This window comes from Bubalus kerabau, chromosome 10 (assembly GCF_029407905.1).
Source record: "Bubalus kerabau isolate K-KA32 ecotype Philippines breed swamp buffalo chromosome 10, PCC_UOA_SB_1v2, whole genome shotgun sequence".
NCBI lineage: Eukaryota > Metazoa > Chordata > Mammalia > Artiodactyla > Bovidae > Bubalus > Bubalus kerabau.
In genome coordinates, this window is record NC_073633.1 from 88,944,739 (window position 1) to 88,958,703 (window position 13,965).

The 13,965-nt window shown below is 42.9% G+C and overlaps 1 protein-coding gene and 1 non-coding gene across 4 annotated transcripts in view; both read left to right on the forward strand.

The window, feature by feature from the left end:
- The window catches only part of RGS6 (regulator of G protein signaling 6), a 622,410-nt gene that overhangs the window by 484,977 nt on the left and 123,468 nt on the right, over positions 1–13,965 (forward strand). The gene's annotated exons all lie outside the window — the stretch shown is intronic.
- On the forward strand, positions 13,406–13,477 carry TRNAE-UUC (transfer RNA glutamic acid (anticodon UUC)). Its single transcript has one exon. It is a non-coding gene; the product is annotated as a tRNA-Glu (tRNA).

A 13,965-nucleotide genomic window follows, 5' to 3' on the forward strand; every position in this document is an offset into this window, starting at 1 on the left:
TTGACTTATTAGAAAAGAGCCTGATGCTGGGCAAAAGACAGGAGCAGAAGGGGACGACAGAGGGCAAGATGGTTGGATGACACCTCTGACTCAATAGACATGAGTTTGAGCAAGCTCCGGGAGATGGTGAAGGACAGGGAAGCCTAGCATTCTCATGGGGTCAGAAAGAGTCAGACACAACTGAGTGACTGAACAACAACAAGGTGGGAAGAAATGCTGACTTCAAGCAAGGACCACAATTTACCCCCAAATAACTTCTGCTTTGAATCTACAGGCTGTTTGTATAAAAGAAAATATGAGTGCAGGTAGATTTTATTGTGCTGATATTCTGTCTTAAAATTTGGAGATTTCTTTCCCCCCTCCCCACCCCCCACTGTGACACCAGGAACAAAAACAGAGAGCCACATGGATTGATTGGAATAATTCCCATGATTTGAAAGTGCGGGGTGAGTGGAAGGGATGGGATTGGAGAGAGGGATGAGTTGGTTGGATGGAGGGAAGATCAGTGCAGAGATGAGGCGTGGCAGGATCGCCTGGGAGACAAGGAGTGGAGTGGGGATGGGGTGAGGTTTACCTGGTAAGAAGTACGGAACATGTAATCTTTGTATTTTAAACTAAAACAAAGGCTGCACAGAAATGCCTTGCACCCAGAAAGAAGAAGTACTGTCACCAAAATTCAGAATTCCCAGTTAGAGTATGATGCCTTCTGACCCCAAGCTGACCCTCCAGCTTTTTTTTTTTTTTAATCTATAGATTTCATCCCCTTAAGCTCACCAATAACTAAACTGTAAGGACTACAAATCTGATAGAAGCACATACTTTGAACAGTAAAAGAGAAGACAGCAAATTGCAGCATGTGCTGGGGGCAAGGGCCCGGAGGGTGAGACCACACCTGCCTTTTTTGGATCAGCAGCCCTTCAGGAATAATCAGGGAACTGTAACGTGGGCTCTTGTCTTATTGCTATGATGCCTGTCTGAACCCTCACTCCCAGTTATCTCATTTTAGAAAAGCCTCTGACTTAGGTCCTTCTTGGCCTCCATAAGGGGATGGTAGGAACACCGCCCCTCCAGAGGTAGGGTGAGAAAGGATTGAGAAAGGATGTATAGTTTCTCCTGACTGTGAGCTGAATGTCTGGGATGCGCCCCTCCAGATGCATCTAAAATCACCTTGCGCTGACCTCTGAAGGGCCACAGTGGAAAAGGCAAAGCACTGGAGCTGAAACTCCAAGGCTGGGTTCTATTCCCGCATCAGAGGGGTCCCAAGGGGAGATGATATTCATCACTGATATTCCTCACTGTTCTTAAGTTCTCTGTGGACAGTACACCCGATTGCCTGTCCCTGCCTACAACTCCCACTGCCTCCTACCTTAGAGGCCACAGCACTACTTGAAAGCTGGGGCTCCAGTTTCCTCATCTGAAAACTTGAGAATAATACTCCCTGTGGACCTCGCAGTCATGTCAAGGGTTAAATGGGCCGTGAGAATGAAATTCTTATGTCACTGTAAATGTAATATGCAATTTTGCATCTGATATGTCAAGTAAATACATAATATAAAAGATACATATCTTTATTGTATATTATGATAAAGGAGTAAAATAACTCAATGGATGTGAGTTTGAGCAAACTCTGGGAGATAGTGGAGGACAGAGGAGCTTGGTGTGCTGCAGTCCATGGGGTCGCAAAGAGCCGGACATGACTGAGGGGCCGAACAACACCAGCAAGGTGCAGGAGGCCAAATGCAGTGGAGTCACTTATGAAGAATATGAAGAGGATTGGGAGAAAGGCCGGTGTGGGGACAGACGCAGGTGAGAATTGGAGGGATGTGGCTACAAGCCAAGGGACACCGAAGGTTGCCAGAAACTGCCAGAAGCCAGGAGGGAGGCATGGAACAGATTTTTCCCTCCCAGCCTCTAGAAAGAACCAACTCTGCCAAAACTTTGATTTCAAACGTCTGGCCTCCAGAAGGTGATCCTTCAGCCATGTTTTAAGTGAGAAAGACAACTTTGGAAGGATTCTTTCAGCAACCATTAGTGTCAGGGCTGGTATAGACCAGACTGTAAAATAGGCAGGAATCAGTCTCATTTACAGGGCCTTTGCTTTTCCACCCGTGTTCCATCCATGTAATATTTGCCTGTGTCTCATGCATATGCTGAATAGCCTTGGGCTGGCTTTCTCCTCTCAAGAGTGAATGGCTGCCTTCTAATTCTAAAACATAATATGACATAGAAATAACAGCAATTTATTCATGGCAAAATCCATAATTGCACACAAGTCAGGAGTAGGGCGCTGCTCCTTTCTCCTAGGAATTCATAGACCAGTGGAAAGCTTCATTCCTATCCACTCATTCACTCGGTGCTGGACTGGTCTTATGATGAGCAAAAGTAGAGCCTGTCCCTGTCTTCAGGTGGCTTCCAGTCTCCTGGGGATATTTATTCAGGCGAAGAGGCCATACAGATGGCATTTCAGGCATGAGTTGGTTCCAGTAGATAAAGGTGGGAGGTCTTCTTGGGTTGCTGTCTGCTTGGGGCTTTTCCTGGTAGGGCCTGGCGCTCTGTCTGTACCTAGACAAGCCTGTTTATCCCCCACAAAGGCAGACTGAGAGGTCTGTCCTGTACCGTCTTTGCTAGAATGTCCTAAGTACTATGGGCTTGAGTCCTTCACATTTCCTCCAGGGCACTAATTTGGGGGTGAGTCTTCTGAGAATTTATGATGGTTCACTTCCCAAAAAAATTATGAGATCGAAAAAAGTAAAGCATAACCAATAAATAGTCTGAGTCTTGCTCAGTTTTGAGATGGCAAACTGAGGACCCTGTGACTTTTCTGGAGTTGATGAGGTCCAGCCAATGAGCAGTCATCCTGAGATGCTATTTGTTGGACTTTTGCAGTGAAAACCTTCAAACGAAGGGTAGTTCTTTCCTTGTTGAGATTCTGCAATTCAGAGGTATTTGAAAAAGAGTCCTAGGGCATAGATAATGTCTGCCTTAACAACTTACTAATGAAATGAAAAAGTATATCATAGATAATTCTTCCTTGGTATGGACCAAATGCTTTCTTTGGTGTCATTTCAAGCCTTTTCATTCGCAGATGTTCACATACCTATCTCCCTAGCATCATCCTGCTTACATAGATGTTGTTTAGTCGCTAAGTCATGTCCAACTCTTGCAAGTCCATGGACTGTAGCCGGCTGGGCTCCTCTGTTCATGGGATTTCCCAGGCAAGAATACTAGAGTGGGTTGCCATTTCCTTCTCCAGGAGATCTTCCAGAACCAGCAATTGAACCCACGTATCCTGCATTGCAAGCGGATTCTTTACCGCTGAGCCACCAGGGACACCTATATAGACGTTACTCATCACAAAATGCCCTGAGAGCCAGGAACTGGAGTTCTGAGCAGCGTCACTATAACCTCTGCTCAGAGCCAAATATTCTGTGCAGTTGGTCTTTGAACAGAGTGGGGTGTGTTGGGGGTTTTGTTTATTTCAGTTCATAAACCCTTCTATGACAGATGTTTTCATTCTGAGTTCAGCCCTATGCTTTAGATGATGCTTCAGTGTTTAACAATGCCTGGCATGCAGGAAACATCCAGTAAGTATTTGTGGAGTGCATGAGTTAATGAATTCAACAAAAACTTATAAAAGTTCTTTGTCAAAAAGTCTTGACAATATTCAAGCACATCAACAAATGCATAAACCATAAAAGAAAGTTGATATATTTGAACATAAAATATTTAAAAGCTCTACCTCTAGAGGCACCTTAAATGTAAATGACAAATTGGAGGAGGGAGAGCTGTGTAGCACAAATTTCAGATAAAATGTTATATCCTTAATACTTAATGAGTTCCTATTGATAGATATAAAAGATAGGTACCCCAACAGAAGATACATATGGTCAATAACTGTATTAGAAACATTGAAATTTCACTTTAAAAAAAAGAGTGATTGTCTGAAATGGGCTATCATTTCTCCCAGTCAGGTTGACAGTGATAAACAAGAGTACTGGCTAGGGGTAGGGAAACGGGCATGTGTGTGCACTTCCAGAGAGAGGAGAATTGGGTTCAGTGTATCCTGAAGGCCAGTTGTATCGTAGAGTCTGAAGCCTTGAAAGTGATCCAGAAATTTCACTCGTAGAGATTTGTCTAAAGGAAATCATAGAAGGTATGAAAAGTTTCTGTTTACCGCTTTATTGCTTATCATTGCCCGCCCCCCAAAAGTGGACAACTATTTCTTTGAAGGGAGCTAGATATAATATAAAACTAGAAAATTTTATTTTTAGAAAGAGATAACAGATGGAGAATCTAAGAGGGAAATTTTATGTGTGATTTTTATTTTCTTCCTTATGTTTAGCTGGCTTTTCTAAGGTTTTCACTAAAATAAAATATTTCACTTTTGTATTCACAAAAACATATTTTTACCTAAAATAAAAAATTAAGACTGCTTTATTACCAAGTGATATAACCCGTACTACTGAGCCCTTACCATAAGCCTTTGAGTTAACCTTTGATATAACCTTTGAGTTACATCAAGTCCTTACCATAATTCTCAGGGTTAAGCAAGGCAATTAGCCTTATCCCTGAGTGAGTGAGTGAGTGAGTGAGTGAAAGTTGCTCAGTCATGTCTGACTCTTTGTGACCTCTTGGACTGTTGCCCACCAGGCTCCTCTGTCCATGGTCTTCTCCAGGCAAGAATACTGGGGTGGGTAGCCATTCCCTTCTCTAGGGGATCTTCCCGACCCAGGGGTCGAACCTGGGTCTCCTGCATTACAGACAGATTCTTTACAATCTGCGCCACCAGGGAAGCCCAGCCTTATCCCTCCATGTGACAGAACTGAGGCTCTGAAAATTTAAATGTCTATTTAATATCACACAGTCGATGGGTGAAGTCCAGAGTGCTGCATCCACAGCTCAGTACGTGCTTCCCCCTCTATGGTCTGATTGCTTTAGAACAAAAATCCAAATGACCGCTAGACCGTTTTTGGCCTCCAAAGGTATAGAGTGAAGTGTTTTGTAGTTTTGGGAACACTTACTCAAGTGTATGCCTATTATATCATTAGTGTCAAGCAGACAAGAAAAACATAATATTCCCATTTTACAGATGGGGAAGCTGAGGCTCAGGGATGTTCCATGACTTTCCCAAGGTTGTACACAGTAATGATGAAGCTTAGATTTAAACATGCTTTTAGTCCAAATCCCTTGCTCTGTCTACTTGAGTTTGGCGTAATAAGCTTTCTCAACATCTCTCAGTCTGTCCAGTTGTGTTTCTAGAGGCTTGTGACTGGCTTAAGTCATGCTTAAGTGCCCTTTCAATATGGTTGTCATGAGCTAACAAGGCTTTGGGCCTACCTTTGTGTGCCAGGTTGTATTTCTAAAGATGTCTGGAATAATATCTTCAATCCCACATGATCTTCTAGAACTTTGGTACCACTCCATCCCAAAAGATAGAGCCAACAGAGTATAATACGGTACTCATGTTAGCCAAGGCTGAGTCATAACAATGGCACGCACCTCTGCCTTGTTGTCATGGGATGTTTGCTCTTGGAGCGCAGTCCCCATGCTGTAAGGAAGTCCAAGCAGCCCACGGAGAGGCCCACGTGGAAAGGAACTGAAGCCCTCAGCTTACACCTTTGGCTGAACCCCCAGCCATCAGAAAGAGCTAGCCTGCAGCCATTGTTCAGTTTCCACTTGAAACATGCCCCTAGTAAAGTCACCTCAGCTGAGGCTGCAATGTGCAAAGTGAGTTGAACTCATCAAACTCTGCCCACACTGCAGATTTTTGAGCAAAATAAATAATTATTTTAAGCTATTCACTTTGAGGGCATTTTGTTAGACAGCAATAAAAGGCAGATACATTGAGAACTGAATCACTCTTTTAAAGTTAATTCTGTACAGGCCAATATCACTGACGAACATAGATGCAAAAATCCTTAACAAAATTCTAGCAATCAGAATCCAACAACACATTAAAAAGATCATACACCATGACCAAGTGGGCTTTATCCCAGGGATGCAAGGATTCTTCAATATCCGCAAATCAATCAATGTAATACACCACATTAACAAATTGAAAAATAAAAACCATATGATTATCTCAATAGATGCAGAGAAAGCCTTTGACAAAATTCAACATCTGTTTATGATAAAAACTCTCCAGAAAGCAGGAATAGAAGGAACATACCTTAACATAATAAAAGCTATATATGACAAACCCACAGCAAACATTATCCTCAATGGTGAAAAATTGAAAGCATTTCCTCTAAAGCCAGGAACAAGACAAGGGTGCCCACTTTCACCATTACTATTCAACATAGTTTTGGAAGTTTTGGACACAGCAATCAGAGCAGAAAAAGAAATAAAAGGAATCCAAATTGGAAAAGAAGAAGTAAAACTCTCACTGTTTGCATATGACATGATCCTCTACATAGAAAACCCTAAAGACTCCACCAGAAATTTACTAGAACTAATCAATGATTATAGTAAAGTTGCAGGATATAAAACCAACACACAGAAATCCCTTGCATTCCTATACACTAATAATGAGAAAACAGAAAGAGAAATTAAGGAAACAATTCCATTCACCATTGCAATGAAAAGAATAAAATACTTAGGAATATATCTACCTAAAGAAACTAAAGACCTATATATAGAAAACTATAAAACACTGGTGAAAGAAATCAAAGAGGACACTAATAGATGGAGAAATAGACCATGTTCATGGATTGGAAGAATCAATATAGTGAAAATGAGTATACTACCCAAAGCAATTTATAGATTCAATGCAATCCCTATCAAGCTACCAACAGTATTCTTCACAGAGCTAGAACAAATAATTTCACAGTTTGTATGGAAATACATAAAACCTCAAATAGCCAAAGCTATCTTGAGAAAGAATGGAACTGGAGGAATCAACCTGCCTGACTTCAGGCTCTACTACAAAGCCACAGTCATCAAGACAGTATGGTACTGGCACAAAGACAGAAATATAGATCAATGGAACAAAATAGAAAGCCCAGAGATAAATCCATGCACATATGGACACCTTATCTTTGACAAAGGAGGCAAGAATATACATTGGATTAAAGACAATCTCTTTAACAAGTGGTGCTGGGAAAACTGGTCAACCACTTGTAAAAGAATGAAACCAGACCACTTTCTAACACCATACACAAAAATAAACTCAAAATTGGATTAAAGATCTAAACATAAGACCAGAAACTATAAAACTCCTAGAGGAGACCATAGGCAAAACACTCTGACGTACATCACAGCAGGATCCTCTATGACCCACCTCCCAGAATATTGGAAATAAAAGCAAAAATAAACAAATGGGACCTAATTAAACTTAAAAGCTTTTGCACAACAAAGGAAACTATAAGCAAGGTGAAAAGACAGCCTTCAGAATGGGAGAAAATAATACCAAATGAAGCAACTGACAAACAACTAATCTCAAAAATATACAAGCAACTCCTACAGCTCAATTCCAGAAAAATAAATGACCCAATCAAAAAAGGGGCCAAAGAACTAAATAAACATTTCTCCAAAGAAGGCATACAGATGGCTAACAAACACATGAAAAAATGCTCAACATCACTCATTATCAGAGAAATGCAAATCAAAACCACTATGAGGTACCATTTCAAGCCAGTCAGAATGGCTGCGATCCAGAAGTCTACAAGTAATAAATGCTGGAGAGGGTGTGGAGAAAAGGGAACCCTCTTACACTGTTGGTGGGAATGCAAACTAGTACAGCCACTATGGAGAACAGTGTGGAGATTCCTTAAAAAACTGGAAATAGAACTGCCTTATGACCCAGCAATCCCACTGCTGGGCATACACACTGAGGAAACCAGAATTGAAAGAGACACGTGTACCCCAATGTTCATCGCAGCACTGTTTATAATAGCCAGGACATGGAAGCAACCTAGATGTCCATCAGCAGATGAATGGATAAGAAAGCTGTGGTACATATACACAATGGAGTATTACTCAGCCATTAAAAAGAATACATTTGAATCAGTTCTAATGAGGTGGATGAAACTGGAGCCTATTATACAGAGTGAAGTAAGCCAGAAAGAAAAACACCAATACAGTATACTAACACATATATATGGAATTTAGAAAGAGGGTAACAATAACCCTGTGTACGAGACAGCAAAAGAGACACTGATGTCTAGAACAGTCTTTTGGACTCTGTGGGAGAGGGAGAGGGTGGGATGATTTGGGAGAATGGCATTGAAATACGTATATCATATATGGAACAAGTTGCCAGTCCAGGTTCGATGCACGATACTGGATGCTTGGGGCTGGTGCACTGGGACGACCCAGAGGGATGGTATGGGGAGGGAGGAGGGAGGAGGGTTCAGGATGGGGAACACATGTATGCCTGTGGCGGATTCATTTCGATATATGGCAGAACCAATACAATATTGTAAAGTTTAAAAATAAAATTTAAAAAAAAAAATGAAGGACTATTCCAAGCAAATGAGTTTTGATGATAAATGTTACATGCTATTGTTAAACTAGTGAATAAAAACAGAGAGTAATGCTATCAATGTCTAATACTCTACACCTTGTTTTCCTGTCCCTACACCACGTTTCTTGCATTAATTTGTACAGGTCAATAAATTTATATCTATGACCACATTAAAAAAATAAAGTTAATTCTGTGTGAAAAACATATTCATATTTATTAAGTGCCTATGATGTGCCAGATAGTCTTTTCCAGGTGCTTGGGAGTATCAGCAAACAAAAGTGATGAAGATCCTTGCCCCTATGAAGCTTATATTTCAGTGGGGGTGGGGGGGACAAACTAGATAATAAGCATAATAAATAAGTAGCGTCTGGTATGTGAAAAGGGATAAATGCTTCTGAAGGTTTGAAAGGTAAAACAGAAAGAATCAGGAGAGCAGATTTGGAGCAGTTGCTGTGTTTACGGTGTGGTCATTAGTTATCTATGAGAACCCACTGTATAGCGCAGGGGGAGAAAAGGTATACTCTGTTTGTAGGACAGATATTAAGTTAGCCTTAAAAATGCATTCCAGTGTACATTAGGGACTTCCCAGGTGGTACTAGTGGTGAAGAACCTGCCTGTCAATGCAAGAGACGTAAGAGACACAGGTCAATCCCTGGGTCAGGAAGATCCCCTGGAGGAGGGCATGGCAACCCATTCCAGTATTCTTGCCTGGAGAATCCCATGGACAGAGGATCCTGGTAGTCTGCCGTCCATAGGGTCACAAAGAGTTGAATACAACTGAAGCACCTTAGCATGTACACATACATTAGATGGAGACATATACTGTTTGATTTCCCTTACATGAGATACCTAGACTAGTCAAACTCCTAGAGTCAGAAAGTACACTGGTAGATGCCAGGGGCCTGGAGGTGGAGGCACTGGGGAGGGGGATTGGGGACTTAGTGTTTAATGGGGACAGGGTTTCAGTTTAGGAAAGGGACAAATTCAGGAGACAGATGATGGTGAGAGTTGCACAGTGTGGATACACAGTGCACTGAACTGTACAGTTGAATGGGTTAAAACTGTTTATATTATGTGACTTTCATCACAGTATTAGAAAAAAGAAATGTGGTCGGAGAATCTGCCAGGATAAGGTGCCGTCTGAGCAAAGGTGTGAGTTCGCCTTGTTGATACCCAGGCAAGACTCTGAGTAGGGGTGTCAGATGATGTAGTCTTGGCTATTGTGAGGACTTTGGCCATTTCAGGGTTTTGAGCAGATCTGTCCTGAACAACATTTTTAAAGCTTCATTCTTTCACTAATGGGGCTCCACCATCAGAAATCAAGGGTGGAAGCAGGGAGACCACCAAGGAATCAGGCAGGAGAGACAGAGGCTGTCTTAGGTGTGAGCAATGGAGGTGGTGAGAAAAGCTAGATTGCAGACGGTATTTCGTGTTTGGAAGGTAGGGCTGAATGGATTTCCTGTCTGGTTGTCGGATTGGATGTGAAATGTGACAGGAAGCAAGAATTCAGGGATCACTCTGAGGTTTGGGGCCTGGGCAGCTCTAAGGATGGGCAGCCCTCAGCTAAGTCGCCGAAGACGAGGAGTGAGAGATGGAGGGAGAGGTGATGAAGGTCAGGAGTCCACCCTACTTGTTGTCTAGCTTTGGACTTTATGGGTTTTAAAGGCCCATTTTTTTCCACAAATGTTTATTGAGTGGCTACAGTGTTGGGCACTGAGCTTGGCACAGGAATTTAGAGATGAATAAGACACAGGGCATCTCTACAGGTGGCTTGTGGATAGTGTGAGGAGCAGGTACCTGGACAGGCAGCAGCAGTGCAGTGTGACAGTGTGATAGAGATAAATGTGTGTGGGCTGTGGGGCCACATGCAGTTGGGGTGGGAGCAACATCTGGGCTGGGCCCTGAAGGTGGTCTTGATGGACCAGCATGTGCAATAGCCCAGGGGTGGGCAGCGAGAGGCTGGAGATGTAGGCTTGGCCTTCTGTAGGTCCTGTTAAGAGTCCTGAACCTTACCTGTTAAAAATAGGACTGCTCCCACTTGACTGGAGGTTGGAATGTGTTTGGAGAAGATGCTATTTCCTAAGAGGGAAAAGGTGTTTAAGTATTTGCACAACCTTTAACAATCATTGCCGTGTATTTTTCTAAATTCTGGGGCCCTGGAACAGAACCTTAGCCACCCTATTCAACTCCAACTCCACCTGGAATCTGTGCAATTTACAAACAGGAGGAGTAAGATGATTTGAATGTGAAGATCATTGGAGTAGAGGACAGGGAATTGAGAAGCTAACATATTCAGTAGGTTTCCCACATGGATAATGATGTCATCAAGAATAATAGCAGGATTTTGGGAAGAGAACAAGATGGTGATCCAGGCACCAAAGTCTTCCACAGATGAGAAGAAGTTAACAAGACTAGAGAGAGATGATAAACCAGAGGAGTAGAGAGGAAACTAGTAGTATAGATAAGCCTCAGATAATCAGAAATTTTTACATAAGAAAAGGAGAAATATCATGACAGGCAAGATGATGCCAACTTTCCCTCTGAACCCCAAATTAGGTGGTGGAGGGAAGTGGCAGTAGGAGGAAGGGCACTGGAAACGCGATGATCCGTGTAGACCAGGAGATAGAGGGGCCCATCTATGCTTCTGTGAAGGTTATGCAGAAGCTTTATTCACCAGTGGAGCCAAAGAACAGAAGTTCCAGATATGGATATGGGGAATGGGTCAGGGACCAATTAGGGGAAGAGTATGCTCAGATCAACATGGAGATGAACTGAAAAATTAATGGGACCCCAAGGCACTAGGGTTTTACCCACTGAGCAAGGATAAGGGGAAAGTAGCTGGTGTCAACATTTCTAATAGCTCAAGTTATAGGTAATCTAACACATATTTGAGAGTTAGTTGGATGGACGGATGGACAGATGGATGGACAGATGAGGGGACTCATTTATCTCTGGAAGGCTCTATCTCACCCTTAAATGATGATGTTTCTAAGAGAACTCTGGCATGATGCTCTCTCCCAGGTCCTCATGGCATGGTGGAAGCAATGGATGGTCAAGGGGAGGCCCCCATTGAACATTCTTAGCTCTCCCTGGAGACTGGTTTGTTCTTGAACTTGGCCTTACCAATCCCGGGGCTCTCTTCTGATTTTATATCCTAGGGCTTTCATGGAAGAAAGCCATTTCTCCAATGGTCATTGGAGAAATCCCCCTTGATGTCTTCTCTCAAAGGTGGACACTGGGCATTTCAAGTGGAGGGAACCACGGAAACAAAGGCCTGAGGGCAGGAAGCCCAGATGTGTTAAGCAGTGTGTCCAGTCACAGGCTGAAGTGGACCAACCTGCCCAGGTAGCTGAGGTCACATTGTGAGGGCCTTGCTTAGCTGTTGGCACCCGTAGCCTTGGAAATTCATTTGTCTCTCAAAAGAGTCAAGCTGCTTGGATTACGATATCCGACCCTACTTATTAAGACTCTCTCCCCCAATAGATTGCAAATTCTTCGTGGGGCCAAAAGTTTACTTCTCTTTGACCCAAATTAATCTCTCTGCAATCTAGTGACATTTCTCACAGTACTGTAGAGAACTTTGTATTTCTCTTTCTCCCTACCAGATGTTAGCACTTTGAATCCCTTCCAACTGCCTTTAAGTTTCCTGCCACCAATTCTAGGTCCTTCAGTGATTCACACAGGGCAGGGGGAGGGGGGCTCTCCAAGCAGGTGTCTACCTTGCCCTCCAGTGTTGATCCCAGTTGGGCTACTTTTCCTCCTTTTATGCTGGTGGTGGTCCAGGAAATCTTTCTGCTTTTTTTCCCTTAAGACCTCACCCTGGTCTTGGCCTTGGGTTTTCCCATTCATGGAAAGAGCAGGAAGCATAAAGAATGTTTGTCATTTATTTTGGCTATCCAGCATCTGACTATCTTGCTTTCATTATGAAACTCCCAAATAATGAATGTCATGGGGCAGTGGGGAGGGGGGCAAAGACTACTCCCAACTATAGACAAAGGAAGTATTAGACATTCTCTTATCCTGCGCTGGGTGCAGCCAGGACAGATAATGTGTTCCAGGCTCTGCTAGTCAGATGCACCTCCCTCCCCTTGACTTTTACTTAGGAGCCAGAAATATAGGGGACAGAGTAATTTCCTCCCCAGAGCCTGTTCTGGGCCATGTTGATGGGAATTTTCCAGTTGCCTTGTCTCAGTCTAGTTTTCTAGCCTTCATCAAGGCAGACTCTGTAGAACTCTACATGGTGCAAGGACATGAGGGATGTCATTTAAGGAGAAAGAGACAGCTTTGTCCCTGGCCTCTCACCTTCCTGGGGAAGACATGTCTCAAGAACTGGGCGGCTCTGAGCTGGGGTCATGGCTACAGTACATAAAGGGAGACCTAGTGGAGAAGATAAGGCATCCAAGACAGGAGTAGTGGAAGAAAGGTCTCGCATCATTGCCTTAACTAGAGCTATTGATCCATTTTAGTCTGTGTCAGGAAATATGGACTAAAAAGTCTTTCCTTTGTACAGTAACTCCATCATGCATCTCTGAGGACCCCACACTGCCCTTGTTTCTGTCCACCCCCACCTTCTCCAGGTGAGCAAAACAGGAGAAATGTCTCCATCTCACTTTGGTTAAAGCATCACTGCTTCCAGGGAGGGTGAGTGAGTGAGAGTCATAATCCTGAGGAATAAGCTGTGTGTGCCCTTTACTGAATTTTGGATTGTTGCTTACTTTAATGAAATTTATGTGATCCCAGAACCAGGCTTCTAGGAGTAGCCACTTGAAGCAGAGGAAATATTTAGTCACATTCTACAACTGCAACCCAAATATAATGGGAGCCAGTTGGTTACTCTAAAAAGGGAGTGTCACAATTCAATCAGGATGATTGATCATCATTCTACCCTGGCTTATCTGCATCTGGGGAATAGAAGTCTTAGAATATAAGTGTCTCAGGAATTCCCTGGTGGTCCAGTGGTTAGGACTCAGCACTTTCACTGCTGGGATGCAGGTTCAAACCCTGGTTGGGGAACTGAGATCCCTCAAGCTGTCCAGGATCTAAATAAATAAATAAAGATCTCATTCTTTTCTTTAGCTTTGCACCTGCCAATTCACCACACATAGCTTGACTGTAAAAGAAGTGTTTACAAGGTAGAGGGTGTTTGCAAGATGTTTACAAGGTTGAGTCAGATATGATAAAGTGGCTTTCTATAATGCACATACTTTGCCACACTCTGCCTGTTTTCTCTGTTCCCTGTCCTAATTGCCTCTGGACAGATCATAGGTTGAAACTGGAAATGAATTCCTTCTCCCAGGCAGCTTGGGAACTAGCCACTCTATTTCTTATAGTTTGGTATAAGATAGTCCAGGAAGCCAAGCAAAGCCAAACTATAAAAGTCTCTGGGGACAAGAGAGCATCTTAAGTAGGATTTAAAGAAAGGGAAAGTATTAGTTGCTCAGTCGTGTCCGACTCTTTGCGACCGATGGACTGTAGCCCGCCAGGCTCCTCTGTCCATGGGA